Source organism: Nerophis lumbriciformis, linkage group LG09 (assembly GCF_033978685.3).
Source record: "Nerophis lumbriciformis linkage group LG09, RoL_Nlum_v2.1, whole genome shotgun sequence".
NCBI classification, from domain to species: Eukaryota; Metazoa; Chordata; class Actinopteri; order Syngnathiformes; family Syngnathidae; genus Nerophis; species Nerophis lumbriciformis.
This window is the reverse complement of record NC_084556.2, coordinates 24574227-24587734: the sequence shown is the minus strand read 5'-3', so window position 1 is coordinate 24587734 and position 13508 is coordinate 24574227. Positions and strand designations below refer to the sequence as shown.

Sequence of the window (13508 nt, the reverse complement as noted above, 5' to 3'; positions counted from 1 at the left end):
TTTATTCGCACACACGGCAATGCAAGCAATATAAATGTCCCGCTTCACACAGAAATTGGTCCATAAAAGAACAACTTTGCTGTGAGTTCATTTTTTAAATGTTACCTTTAACAGCACATAGCCCGGGAAAGAATAGAAAAGCCATCATTGTGGTAGAGATGGCAACTTGTGCGTTCTTCATTATCTGAAAATGCTTTTTGTGAGCTTCTTTTGTGTTGACAATGACAATACCTGCTCATAAAGTATAAATATTATTTTTTTCCCCCAGAATAATTTAGATGTGTTGTTCTGAATCTTGTGAAAAAACATAGTATCGCTGGTGGTGTGATAGTGCACATTTCTGCCTCTCATGGCAGAAGGCAGGGCTTCAAACCTTCATCCAGGGTTGCGTCAAGGAGGGCGTCCAGCATAAAATCTAAGCCAAAACCATTCATGCAATTGACTCGCTGTGGCAACACCTGACTTGGAAAAATCAAAAAATGTGGGGGGGAGGGGGGGAATGAAAATACCATATTGCTGGGTTGTACATGGAATCTCCCTAGTATGTACTGTGTAAAAAGTTATACAATGTTCCTAAAATATATTTTATCATAAAACAAAAACAATGTTAAAAGTGACAACACAATCCAGTTTGCAGAGACAACTTTGACAATGCCTGTATAAACTTACAATAAGCTGTAAAAGTATGTTTAAGATTCACTTACGTTTCTTATTATCCATATTAGAGATCTCCCGATCATGGGATCATACTTGCCAACCTTGAGACCTCCGATTTCGGGGGGGGGGGGGTGTTCACCAAGTCAAGTATTTCATATATATATATATATATATATATATATATATATATATATATATATATATATATATTTATTTATTTTATTATATATATATATATATTTATTTTATTATATATATATATATATATATATATATATATATATATATATATATATATATATATATATATATATATATATATAAATAAGAGAAATACTTGAATTTCAGTGTTCATTTATTTACACATATACACACACATAACACTCATCTACTCATTGTTGAGTTAAGGGTTGAATTGTCCATCTGTCATGTCTGTGTGACCATGTTTTGTATTAGTCATGTTTTGTTTTGTTTAGTTATTGGACTCTTTAGTTTCTGGCTTTTCACTCCCTTGTCTTGTTTCCATGGTTACCCATTAGTTTCACCTGTTCCACGTTTGAACTCATTGTGCACTCTTGTTTGTCACCATAGCAACCCATTAGTTTTCACCTGTCACGTCACGCACCTGTTTCACGTTTTGAGTCACGCACCTGTTTTCGTTAATCATGTCTGTAGTATTTAAGTTCATTGTTTTCAGTTTGTCTTCCTGGCGACATCCCGCATTTATGCTCTTCATACCCCTGACACACTCTCCACACACCCTTATGACCCTTGCTGCGCTTTTTTCATGCCGTTTTTTCATCCAAGTAAGTTTTCTTTATTCATGCCATAGTTTGCAAGTTTTGTTTAATTGTTCAGAATCAGCTTTATTGTCATTACGCAAGGTAACGAGATTGAGGCCATTCCATACAGTGCGATGTGTGCATGCTAGAAAAACAATGTGCAAATATATAAAAATATAAAAAAATGTAGAAGTGCAATGAATATGGTGTGAAATGAATATATACATGAAAAAAACAAAAACAAAAACAGGGTGGTTGGTGGAATGGGTTATTGCACCGAAGAGAAGGCAGTTATGAGGGACAATGGGGCAGTCCGTTCAGGATGGTTATGGCCCTGGGGAAGAAGCTGTTCTTTAGCCTGTTTGTTTTGGTTTTAATGCACCTGTAGCGCTTCCCAGAGGGCAGCAGGTTCATAGTTTATTCACCTTCACGCCATGTCTGGTCCAAATCACTTGCAGCTTGGGAGAACAAACCACGCCACAGTCCCAGTCGTGACACCATCCTTGTTCTATTCTCTGTCACTATTTTTCTAACCATGCTGAACACCCTCTCTGATGATGCATTCTGCTTCGTCTCATTGTTGTGTGCGCAGTTGTGCACTGCACTCGCTAAAAGCCCTAGATGTTATTGTCACATATGCATGTAAAGTAGATGGCAGTATTGTCCTGTTTAAGAGTGTCACAACATTGCTGTTTACGGCAGACGAACTGCTTTACGGTAGACGAAAACGTGACTGCTGTTGTTGTGTGTTGTTACCGCGCTGGGAGGACGTTAATGAAACTGCCTAACAATAAACCCACATAAGAAACCAAGAACTCGCCCTCGATCATTCTACAGTTATAACATGATTGGGCAGGCACGTTGTTTATATTGTGGGAAAGCGGACGTGAAAACAGGCTGTCGACATGTCACTCAGGTCCGCATGAATTTCGGGAGATTTTCGGGAGAAAATTTGTCCCGGGACGTTTTCGGGAGAGGCGCTGAATTTCGGGAGTCTCCCGGAAAATCCGGGAGGGTTGGCAAGTATGCATGGGATCAGGTCAGGGGCGATATTTTCCTTTTTTTAACTGATTTGCTTTAGAAGGTGCCAGGCCCAGCCAGCTGTGTCCAAGTGTTCACATGACTAAAGATTGTACTCACGTGAAAGATTCTTTCAAAAGTAATGCACGCTCAGAGACACAATTACATTTCTAGATTCCTTGTTGAACACATGCAGGAGTTGCATGTATTTCAGCAGGGTGCGTGTATTTGCCAGAACACTGGATCGAATTTGAGAGCAAGTTGCAAAGAACGCGTCGTATGGAATCCGCTTCTAGGATATCAATCCTCACCACCAAGTTTCTTTCAAGTATTATTATCACTGGAGGACTAGAGGAAAATGAATGGCTAAGCATGCTACTTACACCGAGCATGACGACATAAGAAGCTAACCACTTAAGCTTCAATGTGATGTAGGGGTTTTTGATCCAGATGTTAATACCATCGATAACTATGTAGTATCAGTATGTAAACAATACCAAAGTGTTAAGTCTGTTATTATTTCAAAATATTTTTAGGGGTTTGTTTTTATTGTTGTTTACTAACTCAGGGAGTAAGTCGCTGGATTCAGGAAAGCTTTGAGAGCAAAACCCAAATTATTTTAATTGGTAGCCAATAATTGGGTTTAGTTATTGTGCACGAGCAAATGTATTTTGTTAAAAAAAAATAAAACTGTACGTAGCATTCAACACCACATATTGTGGTGTTGAATATAAGTTACATCATCTGATATACAACAATGCTAGCAAATTAAAAATGTAATAAGATACGCTTTAAAAACAATATGTTATTCTATTTACTTTTGTTACTTCCTATAAAAAATGTTCACTTCTATAACCTATTGTCAAAGTAGACTAGAAATCTGATCGGATCTAAGGCCGAAAAATGGGATCGAGATTGGTGTGTAAAAATGTTGTTCGGGATATCCCTAATTCATTTACTTATATAAGAGCAGTTTTATTTTGGAAACTTCCACATGGAATGGATTTGTGTGTTGTTATTGTAAAGCTTGTATGCTGCTAATGTTTAACATAAAAAAACGTAATATTAGTAATTAAGTAAATTAATAAATATGTTCCATCCATCCATCCATCTTCTTCCGCTTATCCGAAGTCGGGTCGCGGGGGCAGCAGCTTAAGCAGGGAAGCCCAGACTTCCCTCTCCCCAGCCACTTCGTCCAGCTCCTCCCGGGGGATCCCGAGTCGTTCCCAGGCCAGCCGGGAGAGATAGTCTTCCCAGCGTGTCCTGGGTCTTCCCCGTGGCCTCCTACCGGTCGGACGTGCCCGAAACACCTTCCTAGGGAGGCGTTCGGGTGGCATCCTGACCAGATGCCCGAACCACCTCATCTGGCTCCTCTTGATGTGGAGGAGCAGCGGCTTTACTTTGAGCTCCCCCCGAATGACAGAGCTTCTCACCCTATCTCTAAGGGAGAGCCCCGCCACTCGGCGGAGGAAACTCATTTCGGCCGCTTGTACCCGTGATCTTGTCCTTTCGGTCATGACCCAAAGCTCATGACCATAGGTGAGGATGGGAACGTAGATCGACCGGTAAATCGAGAGCTTTGCCTTCCGGCTCAGCTCCTTCTTCACCACAACGGATCGATACAGCGTCCGCATTACTGAAGACGCCGCACCGATCCGCCTGTCGATCTCACGATCCACTCTTCCCCCACTCGTGAACAAGACTCCGAGGTACTTGAACTCCTCCATTTGGGGCAAGATCTCCTCCCCAACCCGGAGATGGCACTCCACCCTTTTCCGGGAGAGAACCATGGACTCGGACTTGGAGGTGCTGATTCCCATCCCAGTCGCTTCACACTCGGCTGCGAACCGATCCAGTGAGAGCTGAAGATCTTGGCCGGAGGAAGCCATCAGGACCACATCATCTGCAAATAGCAGTGACCTAATCCTGCAGCCACCAAACCAGATCCCCTCAACGCCCTGACTGCGCCTAGAAATTCTGTCCATAAATGTTATGAACAGAATCGGTGACAAAGGGCAGCCTTGGCGGAGTCCAACCCTCACTGGAAACGTGTCCGACTTACTGCCGGCAATGCGGACCAAACTCTGACACTGATTATACAGGGAGCGAACTGCCACAATAAGACAGTCCGTTACCCCATACTCTCTGAGCACTCCCCACAGGACTTCCCGGGGTACACGGTCGAATGCCTTCTCCAAGTCCACAAAGCACATGTAGACTGGTTGGGCAAACTCCCATGCACCCTCAAGGACCCTGCCGAGAGTATAGAGCTGGTCCACAGTTCCACGACCAGGACGAAAACCACACTGTTCCTCCTGAATCCGAGGTTCGACTATCCGGCGTAGCCTCCTCTCCAGTACACCTGAATAGACCTTACCGGGAAGGCTGAGGAGTGTGATCCCACGATAGTTGGAACACACCCTCCGGTTCCCCTTCTTAAAGAGAGGAACCACCACCCCGGTCTGCCAATCCAGAGGTACCGCCCCCGATGTCCACGCGATGTTGCAGAGTCTTGTCAACCAAGACAGCCCCACAACATCCAGAGCCTTAAGGAACTCCGGGCGGATCTCATCCACCCCCGGGGCCTTGCCACCGAGGAGCTTTTTAACTACCTCGGCAACCTCAGCCCCAGAAATAGGAGAGCCCACCACAGATTCCCCAGGCCCTGCTTCCTCATAGGAAGACGTGCTGGTAGGATTGAGGAGGTCTTCGAAGTATTCCCTCCACCGATCCACAACATCCGCAGTCGAAGTCAGCAGAGCACCATCCCCACCATACACGGTGTTGACACTGCACTGCTTCCCCTTCCTGAGGCGGCGGATGGTGGTCCAGAATTGCTTCGAAGCCGTCCGGAAGTCTTTTTCCATGGCCTCCCCGAACTCCTCCCATGTCCGAGTTTTTGCCTCCGCGACCGCTGAAGCCGCACACCGCTTGGCCTGTCGGTACCTGTCTGCTGCCTCAAGAGTCCCATGAGCCAAAAGAACCCGATAGGACTCCTTCTTCAGCCTGACGGCATCCCTCACCGCCGGCGTCCACCAACGGGTTCTAGGATTACCGCCACGACAGGCACCAACTATCTTGCGGCCACAGCTCCAATCAGCCGCCTCGACAATAGAGGTACGGAACATTGTCCACTCGGACTCAATGTCCAGCACCTCCCTCGTGACATGTTCAAAGTTCTTCCGGAGGTGGGAATTGAAACTCTCTCTGACAGGAGACTCTGCCAGGCGTTCCCAGCAAACCCTCACAATGCGTTTGGGCCTGCCAGGTCTGTCCGGCATCCTCCCCCACCATCGCAGCCAACTCACCACCAGGTGGTGATCGGTAGAAAGCTCCGCCCCTCTCTTCACCCGAGTGTCCAAAACATGAGGCCGCAAATCCGATGACACAACTACAAAGTCGATCATGGAACTGCGGCCTAGGGTGTCCTGGTGCCAAGTGCACATATGGACACCCTTATGTTTGAACATGGTGTTTGTTATCGACAATCTGTGACGAGCACAAAAGTCCAATAACAAAACACCACTCGGGTTCAGATCCGGGCGGCCATTCTTCCCAATCACACCTCTCCAGGTTTCACTGTCGCTGCCAACATGAGCGTTGAAGTCCCCCAGTAGAACGAGGGAATCACCCGGGGGAGCACTCTCCAGTACTCCGTCGAGTGAATCCAAAAAGGGTGGGTACTCTGAGCTGCCGTTTGGCGCGTAAACGCAAACAACAGTCAGGACCCGTCCCCCCACCCGAAGGCGGAGGGAAGCTACCCTCTCGTCCACCGGGTTGAACTCCAACGTGCAGGCTTTGAGCCGAGGGGCAACAAGAATTGCCACCCCAGCCCGTCGCCTCTCACTGCCGGCAACGCCAGATTGGAAGAGAGTCCAGCCCCTCTCAAGAGAAGTGGTTCCAGAGCCCTTGCTGTGCGTCGAAGTGAGTCCGACTATATCTAGCCGGAACTTCTCCACCTCACGCACTAGCTCAGGCTCCTTCCCCCCCAGCGAAGTGACGTTCCACGTCCCAAGAGCCAGCTTATGTAGCCGAGGATCGGACCGCCAAGTGCCCTGCCCTCGGCTGCCGCCCAGCTCACACTGCACCCGACCTCTATGGCCCCTGCTATGGGTGGTGAGCCCATTGGAGGGGGGACCCACGTTGCCTCTTCGGGCTGTGCCCGGCCGGGCCCCATGGGGACAGGCCCGGCCACCAGGCGCTCGCCATCATGCCCCACCTCCGGGCCTGGCTCCAGAGGGGGGCCCTGGTGACCCGCGTCCGGGCGAGGGTAATCTGGGTCCTTGGTTTGTGTTCTTCATCAAGGTCTTGAATATAAATATGTTGTAGGTTGCATATTCCCTCCAAACAACATACTGTATCTGTATATCGCTTAAAGGGGACCTATTCAGCAAAACTAACTTTTCTTACCAATCGGTGCCTGTTTTGGGGTATTTGGGATCTGCATAAGTCCCAAAAATTTGAATTCCAACCATGGAAGCATTACGGAGATATTACTAAAACAATCTTGTTTTCCTTCTTTCTTCCTCCAAACGAGCCGTTTGTAATTTGCCCCATTTGTGACGTTTTTCCACTAGGCGACTTCAGCAGATATCTCCATATATGGTAAAGTTTTACCCAAAGAGCTTTGAGCAAGTCCGCCATTGTAGTCCGACGTCAATAAGTTCCTTATTTTACCCATCCTCTTGTTGTGGGGCTGACTGGCTCATACATTCACATGCATCCTCTGCTGTTACCATTTCTAATACAAGGTATCATATAGTTCTAACTTATATCTGTCAGTGAACTGCATATGGAAGCGCTAAAAACCACAACATGGCACGACTGCTGCTAAATGAACTGTTGCCATTTTGAATGTTTGCGCCCCAAAGTTAAAAGGGAACTGCACCTTTTTTGGAATTGTGTATTTCATTCAAAATTCTTATGTGAGACAAGCACACATATGTTTTTCTTTTTTTAATGCATTCTAACTCGTAAATTAACACTGGAAAAAGTCAGTTATGATAAAGGTAATGAGATTTGCTCTATTCTGCCTACAGAGCGCTAAAAAAACATCCAAAAACCTCTATCAATGTTTTATATACACTCTGTAAGTATATGTAATGTACTAACAGAGGACAAATTTCACCACACCTAGTGTGTGTGTGACAATCATTTGTACTTTAACTTTAACTTTAACAGGTGCATTAATAATAACATGTAATATTTACATATTTTGGCCATTTTAAACATAATTTTGCAAACGCTTCACATCGTTCCCTATTTCCTTCAACAACTACTATTCATGGTAGACTTCATGAGAGCCAACAGCGACAAATGATGATCCAGAACCTTTTATTTCTAAGCCTGAAAATACAGAGAATGGTCTACAAGTTTTAGAAGCTGAGTGATAAGCAGATCCAGCAAGTTGCATTATTGCAAGATATCCAAACTACGAACATAATAAAACAATCACTTACTGTACAATGTCTGCTCTCAATGGGATGCCGACTGATTGGATGTTTATATCTTCCTGTTTAAATGAAAAATTCATCATAATTGGTATTAAAAAAAAGTTGGGCGCAAACAAGCATCTTTTTGTGTCTTTCTCGCTATCTCCATCGTCAAAATTGACCAACTTCTCGTTTTATTGCCATAACCTTCTACTATACAAGTGAGAGGTATGTTATTAGGGATGGGCACTGTTCACATTTCAACCGAAAAAATGGTGACGTACGGTACCAGCTTTTGGTACTTTTGTGTGTGTTCATGTCTTATTAAATATATATTGTTTAATAATGTGTATTTTTTTACTTAACGTTTAACAATGAGTTGAAATTAACTGTCTTGTCTGGTTTTTAAATCTTAATTGTTGGATAGGTTGATTGGCAACACTAAATGGTCCCTAGCGTGTGAATGTGAGTGTGAATGTTGTCTGTCTATCTGTGTTGGCCCTGCGATGAGGTAGCGACTTGTCCAGTGTGTACACCGCCTTCCACCCGAATGCAGCTGAGATTGGCTCCAGCACCCCCCGCGACTTCAAAAAGGGACAAGCGGTAGAAAATGGATGGATGGATGTTTCTTTTGTTTTACTTCTGAGTCTCATTTATAGTATTTATTTTAAAGTAGACTTTGCATGCATTTGCAATTCCTAGAAGTTCAATCAAAGAACATACTAAAATGTTTCTAAAACTCTCTTGGGAGGTAGAAGAGTCTCAGTGACAGGCATAGTCGTTCTATATCGGCCGTGCATACAGTGTGTATCAGCTGACCTTCACAGACAGACCACGCCCCCTCGACTCTTCCTGACAGCTCTGCTCGGATAAAGGAGAAACAGCTCCAACACAATGAAAGACTCTGCAAAATATCTTTATGTAGCCATGTTTCTATGAACACCATCACGTTTGATTCCCTGTATACAAAACAAACTTTGCTAACTTGTTTTCTTCTTTGGCGATCAGACAATGATGTGTAGCAGGCAGATGCAGTGTTTCCTCTTCGCTGCCATGGAGCCGTATTCTCCCTCTTTTTCCTCCTCTGCGTCGTTGTCTTCCCATAGCTCGAGGGTCGGCAACCTGCGGTTCTAGCGCCACCCTAGTGGCTCCCTGGAGCTTTTTCAAAAATGTATGAAAATGGAAAAAGATGGGTGAAATTTAATTTTAATATGGTTTCTGTCAGAGGACAAACATAACACAAACATCCCTAAATGTTAGAAATCCTACTGTTTATATTAAACATGCTGCACTGATGAGAGTATTTGGCAAGCGCCGTTTTGTCCTACTAATTTTGGCGGTCCTTGAACGCATTATAGTTTGTTTACATGTGCAACTTACTCCGACTCAACCACAGAAAGACGTGTTATATGCCACTCTTTCTTTTTCTCATTTTGTCCACCAAACTTTTTATGTTGTGCGTGAATGCACAAAGTTGAGCTTTGTTGATGTTATTGAAGTGTTGGAGTGCTAATCAGGCATATTTGGTATTGAATATTTGGTATTAGATATTAAATTTCAACATTTCTGTAAACGAAGATTTACAGAATCAGCCTGCGACAGACACATAATCATTTTGATAGTAGGCTATTATAGCTAATATAGACACTTACATCGTGTGTTGCCTTTATTATAACACTTATGTAAGGCTTTTAATGTTTTGCGGCTTCAGACAGATTTTTATTTTTTTATTTTTGTTCCAATATGGCTCTTCCAACATTCTGGGTTGCCGACCACTGCCCTAGCCGCTTGTATTTTACACCATCGGACAGATCAGCCGGTGGGCTTGCTTCCATTGACAGAGGGACAGCCTTGTGGTTTTGGAGTAACAGTAGCAGCTTCGTCAGAGCTCGTGATTGAGCAGCTGTTTAACAGGACGTCCGAACCAGAGTAGCTTTTGTCCAAAAGTTGCCACAGTGGTCCGTCCGAAACAAAGTTATTGCAGTCGCACAACACAGATATAAGGAATACACCTAGGAAACACTTGAAAACAACACCTAAATGGCATAAGAAATGGCAGCAGCACGAGTAGCCAACAAATCAGTGCAACCAGAAGCGTACACGTGCAATAAAGGTACCGAAACATGGCACCAAATCAATATCCGTTAGTAACGGTGGAATTCGGTCCGTGCCTACAAAAGTACCGAATTCGGTACCCATCCCTATATGTTATATAGTTTAGAATTAGTTTTTACCAACCCAGGGGCAATGCACCAGTTCACCGGCTCAGTACGTCAGTAGATGCGTAAGTTAGTTACCTCTCTGTGATCACAGCGCCATAACGACGACAGTATTGGTAATACTTGGTTAATATTCAGATCACGGGATGTAAATGGAGTATTGTTGTTTGGGTGCAATAGATCAGTGGTCCCCAACCACAGGGCCGCGGAACGGTCCGATTGGTACCGGGCCGCACAAGAAAAAATAAATAAATAAATAAAAATAAAAACTTTATTTTTTATTCAATCAACATAAAAACACAATACATACACTATATATCAATGTATATCAATACAGTCTGCAGAGATACAGTCCGTAAGCACACATGATTGTATTTATTTATAATTAAAAAAAATCACCCCCCCCCCCGGTCCGCGGGACAGATTTTCAAGCATTGACTGGTCCACAGCTACAAAAAGGTTGAGGACCACTGCAATAGATTACTCTTCATTGTTAGCCACCTAGTGATTGCCGGATAATACAAAGTAGAATGCATTTTTTTTTTTAAAGAAAAACTTATGTGTTTTTGTCTCACAAATGGATTGTGAATGACAGGCAAAATTCCAAATTTGTTCCCCTGTAGATCTGGAAGTGCCTTTTAGATTATGTGGTTGCAGCAATTGACTCAAATATGACATGACCCCTGACTATAACTCGCTATTTTCTAGACATGTTTTAAAAAAATCATATTTAAGAAAATATTGATCCTTTTTTTCATATAAGGTGAAACAATAACTGATATATATCTGCAATTAGAATACAATATTACTTACCTGCTGGACAGTTGCTTGATGATTATGCTTCATTGAACTCCAAAATTGTTAAATTGGCATCATATCTGTTTTTGCATTTACTATGTTGCCAAACCTTTTAGGCAGTTTTTTTGTTTCGATCGTACTGCCATAAAACAAAGTCTGCTTTGCAAATTGAGCAAGTTATTTATTCATGTCTTCTTGTCGCTCAATGTTAACCAATCACGCATTTCCCTGTCTGTCCCCAAAAACACAAGCGATGACGTCAACTACTATTACTATTATTATTATTTGGGGCGGTATAGCTCGGTTGGTAGAGCGGCCGTGCCAGCAACTTGAGGGTTCCAGGTTTGATCCCCGCTTCCGCCATCCTAGTCACTGCCGTTGGGCAAGACACTTTACCCACCTGCTCCCAGTGCCACCCACACTGGTTTAAATGTAACTTAGATATTGGGTTTCACTGTGTAAAAGCGCTTTGAGTCACTAGAGAAAAGTGCTATATAAATATACCGTATTTTTCGGACTATAAGTCGCAGTTTTTTTCATAGTTTGGCCGGCGGTGCGACTTATACTCAGGAGCGACTTATGTGTGAAATTATTAACACATTACCGTAAAATATCAAATAGTATTATTTAGCTCATTCACGTAAGAGACTAGACGTATAAGATTTCATGGGATTTAGCGATTAGGCGTGACAGATTGTTTGGTAAACGTATAGCATGTTCTATATGTTATAGTTATTTGAATGACTCTTACCATAATATGTTACGTTAACATACCAGGCACGTTCTCAGTTGGTTATTTATGCCTCATATAACGTACACTTATTCAGCCTGTTGTTCACTATTCTTTATTTATTTTAAATTGCCTTTCAAATGTGTATTCTTGGTGTTGGGTTTTATCAAATAAATGTCCCCCAAAAATGCGACTTATACTCCAGTGAAACTTATATATGTTTTTTTTCCTTCTTAGATATGCATTTTCGGCCCGTGCGACTTATACTCCGGAGCAACTTATACTTCGAAAAATACGGTAATTCACATTACTGACAAATAATTTACGTGCGTCAAGTTTCATTAACAAATAATATCAACAAATCGTTGAACCTCCAGCTACAGTGATTTTAAACACGAGTTGAGTTCAAAGTGTATCGCTTTTCATGGGAAAAATTAGGTGTGTCCCTGTTTACTGCGTCCTTTCAGATTGTACTGTAATGCATCAGGGATGTAGGATACGTACAGAGGAAGATCACTGCATGTAGTGTGTGACATGTCCTCATCATTTCTGCAAGCTAATCAGCCATGTTGCTGTAAATCATATTAAGAAGAGCTGAACTTTTTGTCCTGTCTTAGAAGTTTCTACTGTACACATTCACTCATGGGCAGCACGGTGGAACAGGGGTTAGTGCATGTGTCTCACAATACGAAGGTCCTGAGTAGTCCTGAGTTCAAGCTCGGGATCTTTCTGTGTGGAGTTTGCATGTTCTCCCCGTGACTGCGTGGGTTCCCTCCGGGTACTCCGGCTTCCTCCCACCTCCAAAGACATGCACCTGGGGATAGGTTGATTGGCAACACTAAAATTGGCCCTAGTTTGTCTGTCTATCTGTGTTGGCCCTGCGATGAGGTGGCGACTTGTCCAGGGTGTACCCCGCCTTCTGCCCGAATGCAGCTGAGATAGGCTCCAGCACCCCCGCGACCCCGAACAGGACAAGCGGTAGAAATGGATGGATGGATGGACGTTCACTCATGATCTATGTTACATTTAGATGATGTCATTCTTATAGATCTAAAAAATGTGCTCATCAATGTATTCTTACAACAAGGCCAAAAATCCACCAAGGCAAACTTGTCAAGAAAGGCCCATTAGTTGAGCGTTGTCCCTAATTAGGCTGCGTCAAGGTGTGCCACCACTGGCCACTGTGGTCTATTTCTGGTGGAGTCTGGTACAGGCAGCCCCTGGCCATATAGGAGCAGACCAGCACATTAGCAGGCTAAATGAAGAGGAAAATTGGTGTAATGTCATATTAAGGATTCATCACTGTGCCCCCCTTAATGGTTAATGAAGGGGACACACATGTCAGGGAGAGATCTCATCTACAGGGACCTCAGCTGCTGGTCCACCCCTCTTCATTACCATCCTGCCCATGCCTGTGGCCCTTTTTATTTAACACTATTTGACTCGCTCTCTCTTCCTGCCTCCCCCATGCTACCACTGCCTTCCTGTCGCTCTCTCACTCTGTATGCCCTTCCCATGCATATAATTTGTATGTGCGACCCACCCAAATGGATTTGCCCTCGCATAAAAGATTTATTTTTTCATTCAAAAGCAAAAGAAACATGCTGCTGATTGCATGGGACTCGTTTTGCTCTGCGAGTACCTCGACTTCACCCCCTCTTTCGCACAGCAGGTGCACACTGTGCCATTTTCATGCATTTTTATATGGACCAGGTAGCACAATATTTGCAAGTCGATTGCAGATTTAGCTGTTTGATAATATAGTATCTAAATATGAATGAATATTTTTGAGATATTCAAATACTTAGTTACATTCTGCAGTGGAGCACTGAAGTTGAATACAATCCAGGGGTGGCGTAGCATACATGGT

General features: G+C 43.6%; 1 protein-coding gene across 7 annotated transcripts in view; it reads left to right on the top strand.

The window, feature by feature from the left end:
• msi2b (musashi RNA-binding protein 2b) overlaps nt 1–13508 on the top strand; it is a 626013-nt gene that overhangs the window by 478897 nt on the left and 133608 nt on the right. The gene's annotated exons all lie outside the window — the stretch shown is intronic.